The sequence below is a fragment of the Dipteris shenzhenensis genome, chromosome 24, assembly GCF_047967505.1.
Source record: "Dipteris shenzhenensis isolate YYH24624 ecotype China chromosome 24, Dip_SZ_1.0, whole genome shotgun sequence".
NCBI lineage: Eukaryota > Viridiplantae > Streptophyta > Polypodiopsida > Gleicheniales > Dipteridaceae > Dipteris > Dipteris shenzhenensis.
Window position 1 is genome coordinate 1,923,419 of NC_141619.1, and position 25,646 is coordinate 1,949,064.

General features: G+C 44.4%; 1 protein-coding gene across 1 annotated transcript in view; it reads right to left on the reverse strand.

Annotated features, from left to right (window-relative positions):
* Positions 1-25,646, reverse strand: part of LOC147886083 (187-kDa microtubule-associated protein AIR9-like) — a 227,735-nt gene that overhangs the window by 101,890 nt on the left and 100,199 nt on the right. The window lies entirely within an intron of this gene.

Genomic DNA, 25,646 nt, shown 5'->3' on the forward strand with positions numbered 1-25,646 from the left:
ATTATCTATTGTGCCTCTACCCCCCTTGATCCTCCAACAACATGTATATGTATATGTACATGTAGACACACACACACACACTTTTTTTTTGTGAAACCAAGATACTTATATTATGAAACATTCATTTACATCTGGGCAGTGCTCAGACACACACACACACACACACAATTCTTCTTTTTTGTAACAGAAACTCTTCACTAAGAAGAATGTACAGTCATAGCTGTCCCAAAGTGGAACAGCTACACACACACACACACACATACACACACTTTTCTTTGGGTGAACTCCATGTATGTTTATATTACAAGAAGCAATCCCCAAAGAGGAAACATGCAATTACAATATCAAAAGATGTCGATATAGGACAAGTAAATAGAGGAATCTATCTGACGAGCACATAAACAATCATAAAAAGATTTCCTGAGAATATGTTTAAGTATAGACACACACACTTTTTTTGGTGGGTAAAAGGAAATATATTATTAGAGGAAAATGTACATTCAAAGCTACTCCAAAGGCCTCAACCTTGGTTTCTTTCCAGCTCTTTTTGAGTGTTTATTTACTCCTATAGAGTACTTATTGTCCTCATGCCCAACATGATGTATTTGCGCTTCAAGCTTCGAGCTTGCTCATGCGGGTTTCTTTAATATTTAATAGAAGTCTCTTTCAAGGGGGGGAGGGAAGCTCCTCCAAAGAGGAGCAACTTCTACTCAAAGCTAAAAACAGTGAAGCCAAGCTTCTAACTGGGCCAGAGGAAGACCTCCCTGTGCGTGCGCATCCTGAAGGGATCGATGCAAGGAGGAACGGACAAAACAATAAACATCCACAAAGGAAAACCCATAGTACGTGAGAGTTCAAGGCATGATACAATGACCATAAATCCCAGTAGTGACACCATGCAAAAAAGTAATCGTAAGACACTTCTTTTTTTGTGCAAAGAACTTTTGCTAAGAAGAAGTTACATTCATAGCTGTTCCAAGGTGAGACAGCTACTACTCATAAACAAGAAGAAGCTGAAAAGAAAACACATGATAGCTGCTCCAACGAAGAATAGCTAGTATAACAAAACTAAAAACGGTGAAAGAACACTTCCAACTGCGCTGCATGAAAATCTCCCCTGTAATGTGCATCCTAAAGGGAGCGATCCCAAGGAGGAACAGAAGAAATGATAAATATCATAATAAGAAGACACACACACAAACTTTTCTATGAGTAAAATGGAGGCTATCTCCAAAATGGAGAGCCGCAAAAAACAAGACAAGTAAACAGTGTAAACAAGCAGGCAATCATAAAAGGATTGCCTGAGCGACATGGAAAAAGTAGGCTCTTTATAGACTATGTGATTCCTATCATTCCACACAGTTCAGTGTGCCCTGTTACCCGTGACTTCTTGCTATTTTTTCAATGGCACCTCCAGGCCCACTTTCCCACTACTTGCTTTCGCAAGATTTTCTTGGATCTTCAACATTCCCCACAGAAGCGGGGTTTAATCTTTTTTTCACATGGATTCCACACACACACTTGTTTTTGTAAAGAACCTTTCATTACAAGAATGTACATTCATAGCTATCCCAAAGAGAAACAACAACTACTCATAAACTAGAAGAAGATTAAAAAAGACAATTTATAAGTAGACACAAAAACACACGCTGCTTGCATTCGCAAGCTTTTCTTGAATCTTCGGAATTCACCCACGGAGGGCGGGGTTTGATCTTTCTTTCACATGGGTTCCACACGCACACCCACACACACTTTTTTTTTTGTAAAAGAACCTTTCATTATGAAGAATCTACATTCATTGCTGTCCCAAAGAGAAACAGCTACTACTCATAAACTAGAAGAAGACTAAAAGAGACAATTTATGAGTAGACACAAAAACACACATACTTTTTTTTGGGTGACATCTATGTAGTTTATATTACAAGAGGCAGTCCCCAAAGTGGAGACCACCAAATACAAGATCAAATAATTTCATTTTACAACAAGTAAATAGTGTAATCTATCTGACGAACATAGAGGCAATCGTAAAAGGATTGCTTGAACGACAACCAAAAATAGTACAACATGGAAGAAGTTAGGCTCTTCAAAGACTCTATGGTTCCTGTCTTTCCACAGAGTCCAAAGTCCCAATGTCAAACTCATGTGAAGAAAAGATCAAACTCTCCCTCAGTGGGTGAATACCGAAGATCCAAAAAGCTTGCCAAAGCAAGCAGTAGGAAAGCGGGCCTAGGGTGCTATTGAAGAAATAGCAAGAAGTCACAGGTGACAAAGCAAGTCCAGAAAAGATGGAGCAAGGACTCCCTGGGAGCAAGACATCTGTGACATAGAGCAAGAGCAATACGCCTACGTACCAAGAGTTGGCCAAACGGAATAATGTCTACCATAGAAAACCTATTGACGAAGAGGAAGTTTGCACGACCAAAGCTGCTACAATCTTTTACGCCACCATTTGGCATTACGATTCAAAGACCAAAGCTGATTTCCATGATGTGCGACGGAGATATTAGCCAAGCGAAAAGGGAGGGTAGTAGAACCCTGGCGATGTAAAGTCCAATCCATAAGGTGATACGTAAGCTCCAACTTGGGCACCGGTAAAAAGCAATAAAGCATCTAAGAAAGATAGTGCCAAAGGATTCAATAATGCATCCACAATCCATACTATCTGGCCGCCAAAGGAAAAGATAATAAAGTACCATCATCATGAAGCACATCATCGACCAAAGTAAACCATTTTTATGAAATAAATATGAGCGCCTGGGTTCTTGCAAAGCAAGGGGACGATCAAGCACCCTTGACGGATGTAGACTCTCAGCACGCAAGGAATTCCCATCTAGAGAGTCACGGCCATGCCATTTAAGATGAGAAAGAATCTCTTTCCAAGCCAAAAACATTTTGGAAGCAGAAGGATAGTTGGAGATATCATAGCCAAGGAGTGTGTTGGTGTGTAGTACTAGATGATCTAGTACTAGTCTATGTGTGTGAGTCATATGTGAGTGCCATGTGTCATCATGGGACTTATCCCATATGCACTAGATGCTAGTGTGTGAGTGAGTAGCCTATATAATGCTTGTACTTCAGTTGTCATGATACACTTGATGAATGAATGAAAGCCTTCTTCATGTCTTCATTTGAGCATTATTTCCTCACATCCTCTCTCTCTCTCTCTCTCTCTCTCTCCCCCCCCCCCTTCTTCACCATGTTTGTAACATGGTATCAGAGCCACCTTCCATAGCTGCCACATCACCCTAGCCCTAACCGTAACCCTATTTGTGCTCAGCATCCTCCTTGCAGCTGCCTCATTTCCGCCTCTAGCTGCCTCCTTCCCTCAGCCATTTGCTTCCATTTCTGCCTGTCCACAGCCCGCCTCCATCGCTGCCTTCATCCGGACTGTCCAGGAGCTATCCTCGAATATTCTAGGTGCTCTAGACAGCCTATTAGCTGGCTAGTCAGCACAGTCTTCAAGGCTCGCGTGCACGTGTGGAACTCTCCATCACCGAACTCAAGGTCTGTGTTGCTATTGCATAGCCTTCAACAGAGTCATTTCCGCGCTATTTTGAGGCTTCCAGCACTTCTATATCAGCCGTTTTTCAGCTTGGTGACCTGCTACAATTCGAAGCTGTCCAGCTGAGCCACCTTACATATCTCAGACCTGCTGCAGCATTTCAAGCAATACTCACTATTTCTCTCTTGGGTGAGATATTGGGCTCTTTGGACAATCTGGAGTGAGCATAATTTGGCATACTTGGGTCGGCAGATTCACAAGTCATATGAATCTTTCCGAGCCTCATTGTGGCAATCCTTATATGATGCCTGCCATGAGGGTGATATGGATGCTTCTTGCATAGAGCTTTTCTTTTTATGTTTCTGATCTTTGGGATACTCTCCATTTCGGAGACCTCCCATCATGTAAATTTATGAGCATATAAATATACTGCACTGGATATTACCAAAAAAAAAGCATATGGGATAAGTCCCATGATGACATGAGGCACTCACACATGACTCACACACATAGACTAGTACTAGATCACCTAGTACTACACACCAACACACTCTTTGGTTATGATATCTCCAACAAGGACAACCTTTCACCCTGCCATCAATGTAGCCTAGAATGAAGTCCCATTAAGTGGGATGCCATTGCCCAAAAGCAGGATTAGTCAACTATGAAAGTAGGTGACACACATCATGGAAGCCAAAGACTGATCACCCTGCAAACATTCCAGCATCATCTTCCCTTTATGTGCAAAATATGGATGTGACTATTTAATATGTTCAAGCTACTGTGCATTTTTGGGAAACAAAGATGCTCCATAGAGTGTAATTTGATACTCTTACGACCATGCTTTGAGCGCTAAAAAAGTCTCCATAGGAGTGGAAATGAAAGAAGTAATGTCAACCATCATCAAAAAATGCAAGAAGGACTGAATATAGGCCAAAAATTTTGATTGTACAATTTGGAGTCGAACATGAAGAGGCCAAGTGGCTAGCTTCAGTTTTCCAATACTGGAGATACACGGGAGAAAGCCCATGATTGTGCATGCTTATGCTGATGATTCATTCTTCACTCCAATGAACAAAAAAAGTGCTCTTTTGCAGCTCACGAGTGCTTTATCCTTGTATGAAAAAGATGTTGGCTTGCAAGTAAACTTTCAAAAATCCAAGCCTCTGCCTTTTAGGCATATTAGTGGCCACAAGATGATCAATAATAACAAAGCATCGGATAGGTAGCTATTGCATTAAGCAAAGCACTAAGAGGAAACCTATGTCTCACTGAATGATATAAAGCCCACTGATCAGAAATATATCTAGATAAAATGCATGCTACTTTACTATCACTATATAGCCAATGTATAACATGATGCATTCTCTACCCCAATCGCAAGGATTGCATGGTCCAAAAACACACACTCCTTTTTTGTTTTTGTAGAACAAATTTGGCATTAAGAGAACATTTACATTCATAGCTATCCCAGAGTGGGACAGCTACTACTCACAACTAAAAACAGTAATTTAAAAAATCCAACTAGACCTGAGGAAGGTCTCCAAAGGAATGAGCATCCTGCAGAGACCAAAGCAAAGAAGCTGGAAAGTATGGGAAGAGATTGACTGAAGAGTGCTCATACAGTCGAATGGTACGACCGAGATACAATGACCAGGAGAAGAAATGATCATATTCCAGGATAGAAGTATATCTTCCAAACAATCGAAACTGCTTTCCAAAGGAAGTGGATGGAAAATGACCTCGAAACCCTGTCATCAAATGAAAAAAGAAATCCCGTGCAAAAGAACAGGTCCAAAACAGATGCAAGACCATCTCTCTTGCATGAGATCAAGTGGGGCAAGTCGAAAGATCTCACTATATGACAAGTATACATTACAAAATATGTGATGAGTCTACAAACAATCGAAGAAAGATTGCTGCAAAGAGCAACAGAAAAAAGAGAGTGGAAAAAGTAGGATCACCAAAGACTCTATGATTTCTATCCTTCCATAAAGTCCAAAGTGCCCAGTAACAAAGCCACATAAAAACAACTCAAAAGCCTGTCTACGTGGGTGAATCCCAAAAAGCTCTTGTGCTCATGGGCTTCTTCAACTTCCCAAAGGTAGCAGTCAGAAATCTAGCTCTTAAATGCTGCCGAAGAAGACCCAAGAAATCACGGGTTTGCAGACAGTGCCAAAGGAGATCAAGCACATACTTACGTGGAGCAAAAGAACTATGACAAATAATCAAAGCAATATGTCTGCGTGCCTAGAGCTGCCCAAACGAAAAAACCCCCAACATCACCTGCCACAAAAAAACATGTTGTCAAAGAGGAACTTTAGATTCCCAACGCTGTCGTAATCTATTCATCCACCACTTTGCCAAGCGAATCATGCGCTAGAGTTGATTTGCCTTATCTGAAACCCAAGGTGGGGACACAAAACTTTATACAAGGAAGGTATTGTAATGTGAGATAGCCTCAAAGGACGGGCTGATGAACCCGGGAAATGAAGAGTCCAATCTTCAAGCCTATCCAGAAGCTCAAGTGGAGGTACCGACAGAAAAGGCTGAAGCATTCAAGCAATGTTTTACCACATAGGACAATAACGCATCCCTAAACCATATTGTCTGGCAGCCAAAGGAAAAAAATATCATGGTACCATCATCATGAATCACATCAGCCACAGAGCGGATCCCTTTGAAACTAATGAAGTAAGAGTGTCTGGGTTCCTATAGAGCCAACGAAGTGTCAAAGACCTTTGACCAATGTATACTGTCAGCCCTAAAGAATTGCCCTGAAAAGAGTCGCGGCGGCCATGCCAATGCAAGTGGGAAAGGATATGCTTCCAATCAACTAATATTTTGGAGACCAACGGACAGCTTTTGATCTTGCCATCAATACGACCAAGCAGAAAATCCCACTGAGTTGATTGTCAATAACCAAAGCAGGAGTGGTGATTTGCAAAAGCAAACAGTGCATCATGGCAGCCCAAGGTTGGTCTCCTTGCATAAATTGCAGCATCATGTTGCCCTTATCAGCATCATGTTGCCCTTATGAGCAAGGATATGCGCGTGAATGTTGAGAATGTTTAAACCCCGATGCATCTTTGGCGAACAGAGACGTTGCACTGAAAGCAATCTCAAAATTTTTCGGCCATGTTTAGAACACCAAAAACTTTCTATAAAGTCAAACATAAAGCAAAAACTGAATGTATGCCACCAAAATAGATTGGACTATCCTTAGGCGAACATGCAGCTGCCAAGTTGCCAATATCTAGTATTCTAGTTTTTTCTTCAATTTTGCAAGTACCCAATCAATTTGTTGACAAAGAGTAATCCTCCAACCCAAAGGATAACCAAGATGGCAAACTAACTGAGTAGGCGAAACAATTTTCCTCAGCCATTAAAGACTATGACAATCTTTAGAATGCAATGGTAAGAGTTCAAACTTGTGAAAATTCACATGTAGACCAACAGCTAGGCCATATAGTGATAGAGCATGCATAAGGGAACAAAGATCCCTCTTAGTATTCTTTGGAGTAAAAAAGAATTACCCACATGTGCTTGAGCAACCATAGTGCGACTTCCATGGATTTCCAATCCATGCAACATGTCTGTAGCCACAAGATGATCCATGTATTGAAGCATTGGATGCGTGGCTATCGCATACAACAGTGCACTAACTAGACATCCTTAGCGAACCGAACAATGGAGAGTCCAATTTTTAGAAATATCCCCAACCAATATATAAGCAGCCTCACTGTCATTGTAAAGCCTGCTGCATTTTGGTGCCAAAACACAAAGCTTGCACGTCGCATACACACTTTTTTTTGGGTGAAAATGTTGATGCTTTATATTATGAAGTAGCTTCCCCTGAATGGGGAGCTCATGAGTACATCAACAAAAGATCTCACTAAATGACAAGTGTACACTGTAGTCTATGTAATGAGTTTGCAGACAATCAAAGAAAGATTGCTGTAGAGAGCGGCTGAAAAAAAGTAAAGTGAAAAAACTAGGATAACGAAAGACTCTATGATTTCTATCCTTCCATAGAGTCTAGAGCACCCAATAACGAACCCAAGTGAAAAACAACTCAAACCCTTGTCTGTGTGGGTGAATCCCAAAAAGCCAAAAATGCTTTCCAAAGGTAGCATTAGGAAATCTAGTTCTCGAACGATGCGTAGGGAAGCCCAAGAAATCACCGGTGCGTGGACAATGCCAAAGAAGATGAGGCACATATTACCGTGGAGCCAAACATCTGCGACAAACAATTGGAGTAATATGTCTGCGTGTCAAAAGCTGCCCAGACTGAAGAAACCCTAGCATCGCTTGCCACAGAAAAACCTGTTGTCGAAGAGGACCTAAGGAAATCCAAAGCTGCCGGAATCTCTTCTGCCACCACTTTGCCAGGCGATTCATTTGCCACAGCTGATTTGCCTTATAGAAAGCCCAAGGTGGGGGCAATAAAACCTTATACAAGAAAGGTACTGTAATGTTGGACACCCTCAAAGGACGGGCTAATGACCACACACGCACACTTTTTTTTTTTTTGGTGGTGAAAACTCTAGATGCTTTATATTATAAGATAGCTATCCAAGAAAAAACTAGCAAGCTGAAATAATACATCAAGCGAAAATGTCCATGTAGGACAAACATAAATCATGATCTATGCAGTGAGTTTGCAAACAATCACCACCCATGCACAAACTTACCCATGCACACAATTCTTTTTTTGTGAAAACAAATATTTTATTCCTGTGAAATAATTACATTCATAGTTACTTCAAAAGTGAAGTAACTACTACTCAACTGAAAATCTCAGTATAAACCATATATACATCATGATCAATCAAATGAGTCTCAAAGCAATGATAGCCGCAGAGATCGTTTGAAAAAAATGAAAGATGGAAAAGTAGAATCACCAAAGACTATGATTTCTGTCCATCCATAGAGTCCAAAGTGCCCACTAGCGCACCCAAACAAAAAATAAATCAAAACCCTGTCTAGCGGGATGAAAACCAAATAGGAACCTGCCAAAAGTAACAGTAGGAAATCTCGCTCGAAGCCCCTGACAACTGAGAGCGAGGAAATCATAAGTATGTGGACAATGCCAGAAAATGTGAAGGGCAGATTCAGCAGAATATAGATATCTGTGGCAAACAGCCGGGGCAATATGGCTATGCGTGAGTAACTGCCCAGATGGAAAAATGCCAAGTAGGACTCACCAAAGCAAAAGCTGTTGCCGAAGAGGGCCAAAGGACACACAGCCGCTTTCTCCACCACTTTAGTGCGCGATCCATATGCCAAAAAGAATTGGCTCTGTCAAAAACCCGAGGCGGATGTAACAACACTTTATACAAAGAAGACACTGTGATATGTGAGAGCTTCAAAGGACGGGCTGAAGAAGATGAAGAATGGAGAGTCCAATACTCAGCCTGTCCTGAAGTTCCAAACGAGGTACTGGCAAGAAAGGTTGAAGCATTTCTGAAATTTTATGCCATAAAGGACGATAATGAGCTCCCAAACCATACCTGCTAGCAGTCGTAGAAACAGATAAAAGAGTGCCATCATACTGAAGTACATCCGCCACAGAAGAAATATCTTTGAAAGATATAAAATAAGAACGCCTGGGTTCTTGTATAGCCAAAGGAGGGTGGAATACTTTGGACCAATAAATATTCTCAGCCCTCAGGGAATTTCCCGACAAAGAATCCCTGCCATTCCATTCCAAGTGAGATAAAATATGCTTCCAATCAAGAAGCAAACGAGACATAAAAGGGCAGCCTCTGATCTTGCCTTGAATGGAGCCAAATAGAAAATCCCATTGTGTAGGCTGCCAATGCCCAAAAGCAGAAGTATCAATATGCAACAAAAGAGAGCGGATCATGAAAGCCCAAGGCTGATTCCCTTGCATAAACTGCAACATCATTTTCCCCCCGTGAGCAAGAATATGCATTTGCATATTGAGTATGTCCAAACCCCCATGCATCTTTGGACAACAGAGACGATGCATAGAGAGTAATCTGAGACTTTTCTTGCCATTTTTTGAATACCAAAAAATCTCCATCTGGAGAGTTTCCACTACAAGATGCACCATTCCAAGTGCGAGTGTATGGAGGTCATCGAACAGAAATAACTTTCGTGGACTTTGCCATCCATCAATTGGAGTTTTTGGTCCCTTTGCTAAGGTTTGAATAACAAGAAGCAAAGCGGAAGAAACACTCCCATTTGCAACCATTGGGGCTTTGCCTTTGTCCTCATTCACAAAAAGCTATCTATTACCTTTATTTTTATTTCCAACAGAGACAGAAGCATCCTTAGTGGGCATATGAGGAGGCGAAGTAGCAAGAGGCATTTTATGCTGACTCATTGGACACTGTGAAGCCATGTGCTCAAATTTTATGCATTCAAAGCAAGCCCTTGCAAATAATCCCCATTTCAATTTATAAAATGCACAGCCCATGTCAACATTGTTCACCGTGACTGAATAAGACTCCGATGTGGGATTATCAGTATCCCAGAGAATGCAAAATCGATTAGAGTTGCCGTTAGGCCAGAGTGGGCAAACCACTTTGTCTAAAGTTGCTGCAATTTTAGGCAAGAGTGAAGCCATGCATTGTGGGAAGTCTACAACTTCAACCCAGACCGGACATCGATGTCGAATCAATGCCTGATAATCCCTTGTGGGGGACCATGGCAAAACGTGCACCATTTGCTGTCCAAAAAAGAGTTGTGAATGTTCCAAAAGCATTTTCCTGTGAATCTCATCTAATATGATGACCTCAAAAAAGCCTCTGGCTGCATAGTGTACTTTATGAACAAACGAGCCAGCCAATGTGCGGGTCAGCCGATTGCCTACCTCTGCAGCAAGTGGCATCCGACCACTGCATTTTTTGCATATTCTCTAACTGGATCCACAATTTCATCCACTTCAACCATGAGACCAACCGATGGAACAAAGTCTTTTCACTCTTTCCTTGTGTCTGCAAATCCTTCGTGCATGACTTCATAAACCAATTGTGCTTCAACAGAATCATGCACAGGGTCATGCTAACCGATTGATTGTTTTTGCATAAGAGTATTCAGCCATGTCTTCTGAAGAAGATGGAACCCAAAAAGGGGGTACCTGTAAAGTGATAAAAGAGAAAAAACAACCCCGAAAATTAGCCCACAAAGAAAAGGAAATAGTGTATTTGCAAGGAGAAGAAGGAAAAAGAGATAATTAGGGAGTTAGAGAGAAGAAAATACAAGTTCTGGAGAAGGAAAAGAGAAAAAAACTACGAAAAGATCCAAAATGAACTATAAATCAGAGACAAAAGAGAGGTTCTGGCAATGCAAAGAGTACACAAGACCCAAGAACCAGAAAGGAGAGAAAGAAGGAAGAGAAAACCCTCAGAACCAGCATGTAGAAGTAGCTCGTGAGCGAACCCTATACAATCAGCAACCCGGGAGCAGGGAATCAGCCAGCAGCAGCAGCTGGAACAAGGCGGAACAGGCCATACATGTCCGTACACCTGTGCAGAATTGTACGGAACTGTGGCGGGACTGCACAGCAGGGATTTAAGACTGGAGGCAACTGTTTATGGACGCTTATGGGAAGCAGCAAGTAGCTGAAAGCATACGGGCTTATCTGAAGAGGCTAAGGAGCATGAAGAGGCTAAGGAGCATGGGAGGGCTGGAGCAAGGGCTGCAGGTCCTCCTCTCTCACACACAATCTCTTTTTTTTTTTGTGAGAAGAAATATTTTATTGCTGTAAAATAATTACATTCATAGTTACTTCAAAGTGAAGTAACTATACTCAACTGAAAATCTCAGTATAAGTTGTATATACATCATGAACAATCAAATGACTCTGGCAGCAATCATAGAATGATTGCTGCAGAGATCGTTTGAAAAAAACAAAAGATGAAAAAAGAGAATCACCAAAGACTCTATGATTTCTGTCCATCCATAGAGTCCACAGTGCCCAGTAGCGCACCCAAACAAAAAATAAAATCAAAACCCTGTCTAGCTGGATGAACTCCAAACAACCAGAAGAACCTGCCAAAAGTAACAGTAGGAAATCTCGCTCGAAGCCTCTGTTGGATGAGAGCGAGGAAATCACAAGTGTGTGGACAGTGCCAGAAGATGTGAAGCACTGATTCAGCAGAATGTAGACATCTGTATGGACAGTTGGAACAATGTCCCCAGGACACAAAAGACTATGCCAGTCTTTAGCATGCAACGGCGATAATTTTGATTTCTGAAAATTGACACGAAGACCAGCAGCCAAACCATATGTAGAGAGAGCCTGCATAATCATGGAGAGATCGCTCCGAGTATTTTTTGGAGTAAAGAAAGAATCATCAGCATATGCTTAAGCGATCATGCTGCGGCTAGAAAATTCCAATCCATGCAACATGCCAGTGTCCAAAAGGTGGTCCATATATCGAAGCATGGGATGAGTGGCTATGGCAAAAAGTAAAGCACTGAGGGGACATCCTTCCCGAACAGAACAACCAAGACTCCAGGTTGTAGAAATATCCCCTGAAAGTATGCAAGCAGCTTTACTATCTTGATATAGCCAATTGATAACCTGCTGCATTTTTGTGCCAAATCCCAATGCCTGCATAGTTGATGAAATAAAGTCCCACTTAACAATATCAAAGTCTTTGGCAATATCAACTTGCAATAGCAAAACATCCTGCTACATATATTTGGCATATTCGATTCCAACATAAGCATTAGCAATGTTATCTGTGATATGCCTACGCGGAACAAAACCATATTGCGCAGGATGCAACCCATCATGTAAATAACCTTTTAGCCGATCAACAATCATTTTGGTAGTGACTTTGTAAATCACTGGCATAAGCATGATAGGTCTCCAATCAGCCAAAGATTCACAAATTTGCTTTTTTGGAAGGAGTTTAACAAGACCTCTCTTCCATGTGTCTGGCATTTTCTGATTTTGCCAAGCAGAGTTCACCATATGCAGCAATGTATGCTTTAAAAGAGGCCAACATTCTAGAAAAAACTCAACTGTAAGACCATCCAATCTTGGAGATTTCCGTCTACCACACGATTTGATTGCATCCAATAATTCCCTCTCAGTAAAAGGTTCCTCCAATTCCAAAGCTTGACTAGTGGAAATAATAGGAGAAACATGCTGTAAAAGTAAATTTATTGCAGACAAAACCTGTTGTGAGGGAGGATCTGCATAACCAAACTGAGAAATGATGTACACAGACAGAAGCAAGCTGTGACCGTAATGTAGTCCATGAACCATCAAGCATAAGCACGCTACAAATGTTTGATTTTAATCTCTTCTGATGCAAGCTTTTAAAAAATTGTTTGGAAGAGCAACCTTTATCTGTAAAATCTCTTTGTCTTGCTTTAGTCTCCCATTTAGCCAGTTTCCTGTGATCATTGATTTGAAGACAATGTCTGGCTTGGCATAGTGTTGTTTGCTCATGCAAGGACAATGGACGAAGATGGCTGAGTTCAATGAGGTCTTGACAAGTCAATTTGGCCTGAGCAACAGTCTCTCAGAGTCTTCATGTAATACTTGCCATAACCTCTAATTACAACTTGCATTTTGGAAACAAAAGAATCCCATGCATTATCAATATCAAAATGGCTCTGAGAAGACAGAGAGTGAGATGCTTCAGTAACCATGGCCTTGAATATAACATGCTGCAAATAGCTATTGTTCACAATTAGATGTCGCCTTTGAGGTAGTCTATCATCTAGCATATCATAATAAGATAACCTCACACACTCACACACGACACACGCATGCACTCTCTCTCTCTCTCTCTCTCTCTCTCTCTCTCTCTCTCTCTCACACACACACACACACACACGTTTTTTTTTTTTTGGAAATCCATGTAAATTTACACACAACCCCCCTATTTATATATACATATACCTATATATACATATGTATACATGCACATATATACATGCGTACATACGTACATATGTATGTATATGCGCATGTATATGCATATGTATATCTATATATCTACACACTATTTTTTGTGAATAAAGTTGTATTAATATTACAAAAAACCATCCCAATAACATATCCATGACAATGTCTTTGGCAACACTAACCTCAATTATTTTGCATGACGCTAAGAGGTTCTTTTTTGCATGTTCTGATATCATATCATCCATGCATTGTTTTTTACCTCGATTGCAACCTTCATCCATTGGATACTCATGAACATCCAGGTGCACTACACACCTTGTAGTGTGTTCTCGGTCATGTGGAATGCAATCGTAAATGTAAGCATTGCATTGCGCAACACAAAATTGTATGTCACAACAATGAACACAAACCAAGGTATCACATTCTCTATCGATCGGACCTACTAGACATGCCTTTCTCAAATTTCCATTCCAATGTGTCTCGTTACAAAGTTTAGTTTGCTCCATGTAAGGACAGTCCAAATTACAGCATCTCAAATATCCTACACATCTACTTATTCCGACTATTCCATTGAAAGAGACGGAGGTGTTAACACCTTAGACCAACGATTGCTTAGACCAATGATTGCTCTCAGCATGCAAAGAGTTTCATGCAGAAGTATCGCTACCATTAAATTTCAAGTGAGAGAGTATGTGCTTTTAGTCTGAAAGCAAGCAAGTGACGAAAGGGCATCCCTTGATCCTGTCATGAATGTGACCCAAGGAAAATCCTATGGGAAAGGCTACCAATGTCCAAAGGCTACAATAAATAAGTGCAAAAGCAAATGTCGCATCATGTATACCCAAGGTTGATCACCTTGCATGAATTTAAGCATTATTTTACCTTTGTGAGCTAGAATATGCATATGAATATTGAGAATATTCAGGCCCCCATGCATTTTTGGTAAGCAAAGGTGATCTACAAATAGTAACCTAAGGGATTTTGTCAAAAATGTGATCACCAAAAAAGCTCCATGATATCAAACATGAAACAAGAGATATCATGCTTAACAAACATCATCAAGGGCAAATAAAATGGATGTATGCAACCAGAATCAATTGAACTATGCGAAAGCGGACATGCAATGGCCAAGTAGCCTATTTCAACATTCAAGTTTCTTCTTCAGCTTGTCGAGCATCCAATGCATTTGCTGACGACGAGTGACTAGCCATCCTAGAGGGTGACTAAGATGACGTACAAGCTGTATGGGTAAAACTATCTCCCCTGGCCATAAAACATGATGCCAATCTTTTTCATGTAGAGAAAGAAGCTTAGACTTTACTTGTAAATCAGCGCCAAACCATATAAAGATAATGCATGCGTAAGGCATGAGAGATCCCTTTCAGTGTTCCATGGCACGAAGAAAGAATCATCATCATACAACTGTGCAATCAGTGCTTTCTTGCATGTATCTCTAGACCATTTAAGGCACCTGTAGCTACTAGATGATCCATGTAATGAAGCATGGGATAAGTAGCATGGCATAAAACAAAGCCTGAGAGGGAAGCCTTTCGAGATAGAACAAGAAAAACCCCATTTTCATACCTACTAGAATACTAGCAGCTTTACTGTCTTGATACAACCTATAAATGACCCGCTGCATTTTTTCCCCACATCCCAAGGATTTCATAGTGAGCAAAATGAAATCCCATTGTACAATATCAAAAGATTTCGCAATATTCAATTGCAATAAGAACAAATACCTAGATGAATCCACGAACGTTCCCAAACTCATCCTCTAAAAACACAACATAGTGCAGTTTCAATCTCCGAAGAGTTACTCATAATTGAAAACCATAAACTCCATCACGCATAGCAGGGACTAGCTACTATGGCATCCCCACTAACGTCACCAGCGCCCAACAGTGGGATAGACCATAGTATTAAAATATGCTAACTTGCAATAAGAACATCTTGCTCAGTATATTTTGCATGTTCGATCCCCATGTTGGCAATAATCTTTATAATATATTTGCGAGGAATGAAACCATATTGAGCAAGGTATAAACCCTCGTGCAAAAACCCCTCGATACGAGCCACAATTACCTTAGAAACAAGCTTATAGATGACAAATATGAGTGTAATGGGCATCCAATCTGCAAAAGATTCACACAAATGTCTCTTGGGGAATAATTTGATCAACCCTATCTTGCAGCTGGCTAGCATTTCTTGAGTTTCCCAAGCATGATTAACCATAAATAAAAATGCAGGAGAAATGGCATCCCAGTATTGCAAAAAAAACTCCACGGTAAGACTATACCGACCCGCGCTTTTTTTTTTTTCAAAGAAAGGATCCTACCATCTATTAATGCTTGAAAGACTTCATACAAAACGGCAGCCCCGAACGTGTTGAGTATGGAAAAAAAAACCGAAAAAGGCTGAAAGAAAAGAACCGGCTTGTTCTAGAGAAACCCCACTCACTGCCTAGGGGATCTCTGGCACTGGGGCTAACAGCCAAGTGAGGGGACTATACAACCAGCGAATCCCTCGCGGAGTGAAGATGTAGAAAACTCCTACAGGCCAAGCCTTGCAAAATCAAGCACGCCTCTCGATAGTCGCTCTAAAGCTTGGAGTCCCACACTCCCAGGTGGAGTGTAGAGTGTAGATAATATTGTAGCTGGAGATAGACTATCCTCACTCTCTCTCCTCCTCAATACTAACTGTAACTGCAAGATGATGCACTCAATACACAAAGTGAGCTGTGGATGTGAGTGAGAGAATCAGAGGGAGAAAATGTAGTGGACCTCCGAAGAGGAAATAGATACAGCTGAATAATGAATGCCCAAAGGGCTGAATGCAACTGTATGAAGGGGCTGAAACCCTCACTACAAAACTGGAAGACTAGACTACCTAGAGGAGGTGAATCCTCACTAGAACGCTGAAGAGGTTGAGACTGCCCTGCTAGTCTACTACGGGGAGGCCTGACTCTACTCCTCGGAAGGCTTGAAGGCCTGAGGAGTGGATCAAGAATGAGGGCCAAAGGCTGCCCTTTTATAGGCTGATAGGTCATCCTGGCCGACTTGGTCAACGCCGACCGTTGACCAAGTCGGTCAAAATGTCAACGTTGACCAAAAGTCCACGTTGACTTTTGTCCAATAAAGTCAACTCTTTGTTTTTTGACCTGCAATGACATGGCATTGACTGTTCGTTGACTGTGTGATGATTGCTGATTGCGCAGGGCTGCCTGAATGGCTATACGGATGCCTACGTGGCCGTTATCCTGGCTCCCTACACTAGCACTAGGTAGCATGGCCACGGGTGCGTGAATGCCCGTGACATCCCCTTCTGCTGAAACTTGAACTAGGGTATAAAAGGGGCTTCCCATCGTGCTGACGGAGGTGACTGTCTGTAGTATACCTGGATGATAAATCCGGATCCGAATGCTTGACTCTGGTGCTAACTTCCGGTAAGGATATGTGCCCTATTGCCTGTTGTAATACTATATCCTACTATAACATTGTATCTTGCTGTAATACTGTGTCTTGTTGGCGCCAACCTCAAGCCCCTTGAATGACTGAAATCAAAGGTCGAGGTGGAACACCCTTACTCCAATAGATGAACTTGGACCCATGGCCTCGGATTTTGACATCCAAGCCTTGGTGTTGATAATCTGGTCAGACTTCGAACTGGTGCCACCATCTTGCTCCCAAGATGACGTCCACTGCCTGAGTAGGTGCGACCCTGAGTGACCGACTGTGTACCCACCTGGAGATCTTTAAAGTGACTGAAGCTACCTGCATGCTGCTCTCTATCTGCTGCCCTGGAAATGCACCATTCAAGGTCATTGGTTCCATTGGCGTAAGAGACAACTGAGCCTTTTGAGCTCCTTTGGTGAAGATGATGTTCTCGGAACTGCCTGAGTCGGCCAGGATAAGAACCTTCTAACCACCGACCTGTCCATAAAACTAAAAACATATTGGAAAACTGACGAGGCTCCCCCTTCAGCTAAGCTTCAAGCTCCTGGATGACTACTGAGGTTGTCCCTGTAGTCTGTTGTTCATCAAGCTCCTCAATGACTACTGAGGTTGTTGAAGCTGTTGCTGAACCACATGAGCTCAAATTCTAAGCAAGCTCATATGCACACTCATAATCCCGTGGCTTGAAACTTATGACATACCACTAGATGTTTGTACACAGCCCATGGAAAAATTTGCTTAGCTTCTGACTGTCCTCCAACTGCAACTGTATAAACACCTCAGTGAACTTATTGGCATAATGATTCACCATCTCGGTGTCTCCCTGGCGTAGCTCGTAGAACTGAGTTTGGAGCCTGTCCAGGTACTGCGGTGGCACGAACCATGATCGAAGATCTTTCACAAATTTCGTCCAACTGTAGAGAAGTGTCTCCTCGGTTGCATCATAGTGGTCCTTTTGCCACTTGTGCCACTTGTGAGGTGCATGGATGCTAGGATGCACCGCTCATTGTCCTTCGTAGGCATCACTAAAAAATAACTTTCAAACTGATCGAGCCATGAAGTCAGCACTAAGGGTTCCTGCTTACCATCGTACCGTGTGAAGTTCCTGCTTACCATCGTACCGTGTGAAGTTGAGCTTCCCGAGGTTCCCGATCGCATTCTTCTTTTGCTTCCCGAGCCTCCCGATTGCGTTCTTCTTTGGCCTCTTGAGCTAGCCTTTCACGCTCTCTGGTGGCCTGCTCACAATCTTCCTACATCTCTTGAAGCTACGTCATGCGGGTGAAGAGAGCCTCAGGCTGTTGTTGCTGCATCTGCATCATAGCCTGCAACATGGCTGTCATGGCAGACGTGGAAGTGTCTGCAGGGTTTTGTGGTGGGGGAGGTGGTGGTGGTGGCGGTTGAGGCACTGAACACTCTCGCCCCCCCCCCCCCCCGCGCGGTGTTGGACTGCTCACTAGTGCTCATGGTATCCTTGCTGGATCTTGTCTGAACCATAAACCAATAGAGCTGCCCCTACATTGACCATCCCTATCTCAGGAAAGAAAACTGAAGCTCTGATACCAATGTAGCGGGAGATAGACTATCCTCACTCTCTCTCCTGCTCAATACTAACTGTAACTGCAAGATGATGCACTCAATACGCAAAGTGAGCTGTGGATGTGAGTGAGAGAATCAGAGGGAGAGAATGTAGTGGACCTCCGAAGAGGAAATAGATACAACCAAATAATGAATGCCCAAAGGGCTGAATACAACCATATGAAGGGGCTGAAACCCCCATTGCAAAACTGGAAGACTAGACGACCTACAGGAAGTGAATCCTCACTAGATCCCTGAAGAGGTTGAGGCTACCCTGCTGGTCTACTGCGGGTAGGCCTGACTCTCCTGCTCGAAGGGCTTAAAGGCCTGAGGAGTGGATCAAGAATGAGGGCCAAAGGCTGCCCTTTTATAGGCTGATAGGTCAGCCTGGCCGACTTGGTCAACGCCTACCGTTGACCAAGTCAGTAAAAAAGTCAGCGCGCTGACTTGTGACCAAAAAGTCAGCTCGTCATTTTTTGACCTGCAATGATGTGGCATTGACTGTCCGTTGACTGTGTGCTAATTGCTGATTGCACCAGGCTGCCTGAATGGTTATACGGACACCTATGTGGCCGTTGACTTGGCTACCTGCGCTGGCACTAGGTAGCATGGCCACAGGTGTGAGGATGCCCGTGACAAATATCCTGCCAGATGGCGACCAAGGTAGCCGAGGGTGGAACCGGATGCTCACCCATGACGAGACTGCAGCTATAAAATATTGTGTGCATGTGGTGTTTGTTTATGCAAGTGTGGTCCCTCACTGCCCCCCCTCTCCCTCCCCTCACTGCTCCTCTCCCTCCCCTCTCGCCTGCCCCTGCTCCCTCCTCCCTCACTCTCTCTCTCCCCTTCCTCCTCCCCGCCCTCCCTCTCCCTCCCCGCCAGCCCACCTGCCCCCACCCCCGCCCCCTCCCTCCTCCCTCACCCGACAGCCCTCCCCGCCCTCCCTCTCCCCCACCTGACAGCCCCCCCGCCCCCCCTCCTTCACCCCCGTCCCCTCCCTCCCTCTCCCCCACCTGCAAGCCCCCCCGCCCCCTCCCCGCCCTCCCTCTCCCCCCCCGCTGGCCCTCCCCCGCTCCCCCTCCCTCCCCCGCTCCCCCTCCCTCCCCCGCTCTACCCAGCCCCCTCCTCCGCTCTCCCCCCTCCCCCGCTCTCCCCCCCCTCTTTCCTCTCCGCCCCCTCCTTTCCTCTCCCCCGCCCTCCCTTTCCCTCCCCGCCAGCCCCCTCCCTCCCTCCTAACCCCCTCCCTCTTTTCCTCTCCCCCGCCCACCCTTTCCCTCTCCGCCTGCAACCTCCCCCTCCCCCGCCCCCCTTCCTAACTCAGCTCCCTACACCTCCTCCCCTCAGCCTACCTCCTCTACCCCCCTCACTCTATACTCTCCTTCCCTTCCCCTCTCTCCTACCCTCTCCTTTCTCCTTCTTCCTGCGCTCGTGTTAGAGGGTGTCCTGGGCAGTTGTTTCACGGACCGAGCTTTTTCAGTGTTGGAATCGGCCTTTTCACTTTGATTGGTGAATGGATCCCCATTCAGCCAATCTCCATCCACCTCCACCGGCCGCGAGAACCGTCATTTTTTCAGAAGACGAGTTGTAGCAGCTCAAGAAAGATGTGGAATCAGATGGCTCCGCATCACCTTTTGCCCACATCTTTGGGTCACACCCTTCCAAATCATAGGCTGGAGACTAGATGCTGGCAGCGTTACCAGGAGATCTCGCCCCACACCTCAGGGATATTCGACTTCTGGGACATGGATTCTTCCAAGTGATTTTCGACTCCCACGAGTCCACAACCCTTGTTCTCAAAGCTAATCCCCTGGCTTTGGGTTCAAGGAGGATCTTTCTTTTACCCTACACCTTGGGCTTCGATCCGATCGAGGAGAACAGGCAGGTCACATCACTGTTCATTAGATTTCCTGGTCTTCCTCACGTCTACTATCAACTGCTTGCCACTATCGGAGCCACATTTGGAGTGGTCACTGAAATCTCTACCCTTCCTAGCATGCCTTCTTCTTCGGCAGAGGAAGTCAGTGCAGACGGGGTGCCTTGTGTTAGGGTCATTGTCTCTAACCCTAACATCTCAGATGACCACATCATGCTTCAGCGTCCAGACAGCTCTCTCTTTCGACAGAGAGTCGAGATTTCAAGAAGACAGGACCAGTGCATGATTTGCAAGACCCTTGGGCACTTTGCTAGAGACTGACCAAGGAAGAGAAAAAGACCCAAGAGGTCTTCTGGTGCAGATCCTTCACGTACTACACCGACTGCACCTCCCCAGCACCCTATACCACACACTCCAGGATCACCACGAGCAGCAAGGCACCCTGCTTCGCGCACCCCCCAGGACCACCAGGGATAGTAGAGCCCCAATACTCACAGCACACCCAGTACCATGGTGGAGAGCTATCAGAGCCGCTCCCTTACCTCAGCAGGAGACCTTTGATCCTGTTCAATCAGACGCCTTCCAGACTCCAGAAGTGGATGTTGCTGCAGCCCCAGACTCTACAGTTCCACATCAGGAGGGGCCTTTAGATGCACCAGCCCCAGTCACCTTGGTTGCTTACCACGACGGGGCTAAAGGCACTTCTTCCCCGCAGATTGTTCCTGCCACAATCAAGACGACCGAGAAAGTGCAGGCACAGATGAGGACTCGAGATTCCTCTTCAGCCCAACCTCAAGCCTCCTCAGCACCTAGCTCCAGTTCTGCTAATAGAGGCCTGGCAGGTCCTTCTCCTCCATCTTCCACGAATGGAGGTCTTCTTCGCACTCCTCGGCCAGACTTGCTTATCAGGAACTCTTTTTCGACACTCGTAGATTCGGCGACTTTCATGGATGATGAGGAGTTTGTGCCCTCTACCTTAGCGGTCCCAGTCATGGGGATCCCTTTTGATAGGGCCTCCCCTTCAACAGGTGTGGGGATCCTCTCACCTGTTGAGTTTCCTGCCCTCAGCAGGAGTGTTTCGGCCCAGGGGAAGATGGTCTGCTCTACTAGCTCGGGTAAGCCTTTCCATCCAGCATCCTCTCGTCGATGAGGATAGTCAGCTAGAACATACAAGGCCTAGGTGGAGTTCCACACCGTCGCCGTAGGCAGCTGATCCAGAATCAACTTCATCCAAGTCTCACTAGAGGTGCGATTGATATCCTTTTTATCCAGGAACACAAGTTGGATGCCAATGATTGCTCTAAATCGGGCAAACTGCTTTTAGGACATACCTTCTGGTCGCCTGCTATGGGCACAAGGGGAGGTACTTGCATTTCGGTCTCTCCCTCTATTCTCCCCTTGGTTGCTAGTCATGGTATTATTTTCCCCTCTAGAGCTCAATGGATCATTATTTTGATTGGAGGGCGTAAGATTGGTCTTCTGAATCGTTATGCTCCCAACAACAGAGGGGAGTGGATCTCCTTTTGGAAGGACTTACTCTCTTGGGCCCCCATTGCAAATTCTTGGATCATTGGTGGCAATTTCAACATGGTTGAGTTGCCATCATACAAAAAGGGAGGCAGACATGGTGGAATTCATTCTTTGGAGAGGGCAGCCTGGGATGCCTTTCTTTTTCAGTACAGTGGCAAGGACACTTGGTTGGATGATGTCTTTCATGTTATGCCACAGTCACTCATGTATTCTTGGTCGAACAGGAGAATACACATGCCCATCCATGCACATATTGACAGATTTTATGTAGACAATTGGGCACTTGACAGAGGAGGATCTGTATGCATTTCTACTGGGGTTTCCACCTCAGATCATTTTCCAATGGTGTTGCAGATCCTTGAGGCTCATCGGAGAGGACCTTCTACTAGTGTCAGGATTCCGGATGCTTTTTATGCAAAGGAGAGCCTCACGGAGGATATTTTACAGATTTGGGTTTCTCACATACAAGGTGGAGCTATCCACCCATCTCAGGTAGCTGCAGCCTTATCCGGAATTAGTGACTATTATCATACAATCACTGATTCTAGGAGACGTGAGATTAGTATACGCCAACAGTTAGCGTCCCTTCAGAGGGAAGAGCAGAGGAGGCCCATAGATGCTTGGATTCAGGAGCGCCTTGCTGCTGTAAAGGATCACTTGCAGACATTGTTGGATCAGAGAGCAGAATATGCCTTTCATGCACGGGAATCTTTTTGGATTCAGATGGGTGGCAGGGTCAACAAACACTTTTTCTCTACTCATGGGCCCAGACATAGTAAAGATAGTGTCTCGCAGCTTGTTGACTCAGATGGGGTGTTACAGTCAGAACCTAATGCTGTCATGCGTGTAGCTTCGGATTATTTTGCATCCCTTCTTACTACAGCTCCAGGCACACAGGCTATAGATGATGCCAAAGAGGTTATTTGGCAGTGTATCCCTGTACTGGTGAAGGATGAGATGTATGTTTCTCTGGATGCACCTCTCACTAATGCAGAATTCAAGACTGCATTACTTGCCCTTCACAAGGACAAGTGCCCAGGTTCGGATGGACTTACCCCTTCCTTTTTTATTACTTTTTGGGAGCAGATTGGTGATCACATTACATCAGCCCTGCAAGGCGTGTGGGAGATGCTAGACTCACTTACAGATGGTCTCATTCATCTCATCCCAAAGGGGGGTAATAGGAATCTGGTGTCTCAATGGAGACCCATCACTCTATTGGGTACTTGTTACAAGATTCTGGCGAAAGCCATCAGTCTGCGGCTATAAGTTTTTCTTCCAAATTTGATTCATGACACGCAGACAGGGTTTGTGCATGGCAGAAGTATAGTTGATAATATTTTCTCATTTTGGGAGGCCTCAGAATGGGGGCCATGCAGAGCCGCCAGAGATTGGTCATTCTACTCTTGGACTTTGAGAAAGCTTACGACAGAGTAGACTGGGATTTTTTAGAGGGTACTCTATCTCGCTTTGGTTTTTCAGATGCATGGATTGGAGGAGTATCCTCTCTCTACAGATCAGCCCATAGCCAGGTGCTCATTGGGGGGTTAAGAGGGGACAGATTTCAGATTTCCAGATCAGTCCACCAAGGATGTCCTCTTGCCCCTTCTCTTTTTCTATTTGTGGCGGAAGCTATGAGTATCTACCTTAGATCTCAAGCTGATATTTATGGGCTGAGGCTTCCTATCCATTGGGAAGAAGAGCTTCTGGATAGTGAGCTGGCAGATGACACGGCTGTTTTTTGGGATGCCACCCCCAGGACACTCGCTTCCTTCCGGACAGCCTTGGATTTATTTTGCACGGCTGCAGGTGCACACATTAATTGGCATAAATCCAATGGTTTTTGGATTTGTGAAGATGACACCCCGGATTGGGATAATGATATTGCCTTCACTTGGGTACAAAGGGGCGTCTGTGTCACATATTTGGGCTGCCAGGTTGGGGTGGGCATCTCTCCCTTACAACAGTTTGCTCCGATGTTAGAGAGCATCAAAAGAAAGCTCCTTTTCCAGAGCTCAGCCAAACTTGACTTGGCTTTCAGGGTGGTGGTGGTTAAACAGGTTCTTCTAGCCATAGCATGGTTTGTATGCTCTTGTTGGTGTCACTCTAGGGATTGTATCACTCAGCTTAAGAGGCCCGTATAAAATTTTTTATGGAGTGGTCTAGATGGCACAACTAATGTTACAGCCAGGGTGGCTTGGGAGACCTTGATTCTTCCTACAAGAGAAGGGGGTTTGAATATCATCGACCTGGATCTACAATGCATAGCCTTACTCTGCAAGTTTGTTGTGGGGGACTTGTGCCAGGGCAAGAGCCTTGGAAGGATTTCTTTATCAGATGCATACAGTCTCGCATGCCCACTTCAGGAGAGGATTGGACACATAGTACCAGATGGGTTTTCACCACAGCCCACCTCAGATCTCCCTCTTCCCCTCTTATGCTTGCTATCCTCAAAGCATGGGCCAGCTTCAGGAGTACACTTCTCAAGATTCCCCCATCCACCCGTGAAGAGATTGAAAGGCAGCCTATCATGTGGAATGATAGTATTTTGGATGAGCATGGTAGACCACTTGGAGCTTCTCCTTACATGCAGTGGCCAAGATGGGAGAGGGACCCTGCATCTACAGTGGGAGCATGGAAAGCATTCAAGAAGCTTCCTGCAGACCGACAGGCCCAGATGGTTCTTAATCTTAACGGAAGTGCAGGGAGAGTCCAGCAGATTGATGCATCCTTGCCCTTGGACACAGATGACACGCCTATTACTTGCTCCACATGGATGGGGGCATTTTCCAGATTGGAAGTTCCTTTACGAGTGATTGCTTTTCATGACACACATGAGGATGCCTTAGTCTTTGATGTTTCTTCAGGGGGCAAGCTGTCCAGATCCACAGAGGATACCTTGTTGGAGGTACCGTTTCAGCCAGTTATGATAGTGGGCTTCATGGAGCGTGGCAAGCATCTTTGTGCCGGCCCTCCACCTATCCTCCTAGATACTTGTGTATATTATTAAATTAGGAAAGAGCCATGGGGTATCATAGATGTAAGATAAGGGGGGTTTGAGTTATATGGAGAATTGAGGCAAAGTATTCTTGCTGGCAATGGACAGCGTGCAACCTCCTTGCTCACATGGATGGTGCCCCCCTCACAATATGCATGTGGGAGGGGCTATAAAATGGTATCAATCTGGAGTCTGGAGTCATCGTCTGGAAGATGGTATCAATCTGGAGTGGTGTCATGGGCGAACTCTGCTTGCACTTGTCCTGCCGCTTGTGATTTTCTTGCTAGGCTCAGAGCTCTCCTCATGCTCATTTTCAGGGGCTGTCCTTTGGCAGCCAGTTTTGGTTGTTTGGCAGATATGCCTCTACCCCAGATTATGATCAATTCTTCTGTTGAAGCCATTATTGGGCTTTGTGGTCATCATATCATGCTCGTAGCATTCGATTGTATGAGCACTCTCAGTTGGATGTTTATCCTTTTTTACGTTCTTCCTTGCATGATCTCTCCAAGATGCGCATTCTCTCTTGGAGACCTTCCTCTGGCCCAGTTAGAGGTCTTTTACTAATGTTTTTAGTTTTGCGTGTAGCTGTCACGTTTTGGAACTGTATATTCTTTCTAATGAATACTGCTGCTTACAAAAAAAAATGTGTGTGTGTGTGTGTGTGCGTGCGTGCATGTACGGCTTCAAATTGTCCAGTCTATTGTTCTAGCTTATGTCCAGTTCTATCTTCCTCTATTACATTGGTCATTATCTCGAGATCTCACTTCCTTTATGTCTCAAGCCATGGAGATTTTTTGGAAAACAAAGCTTCATAA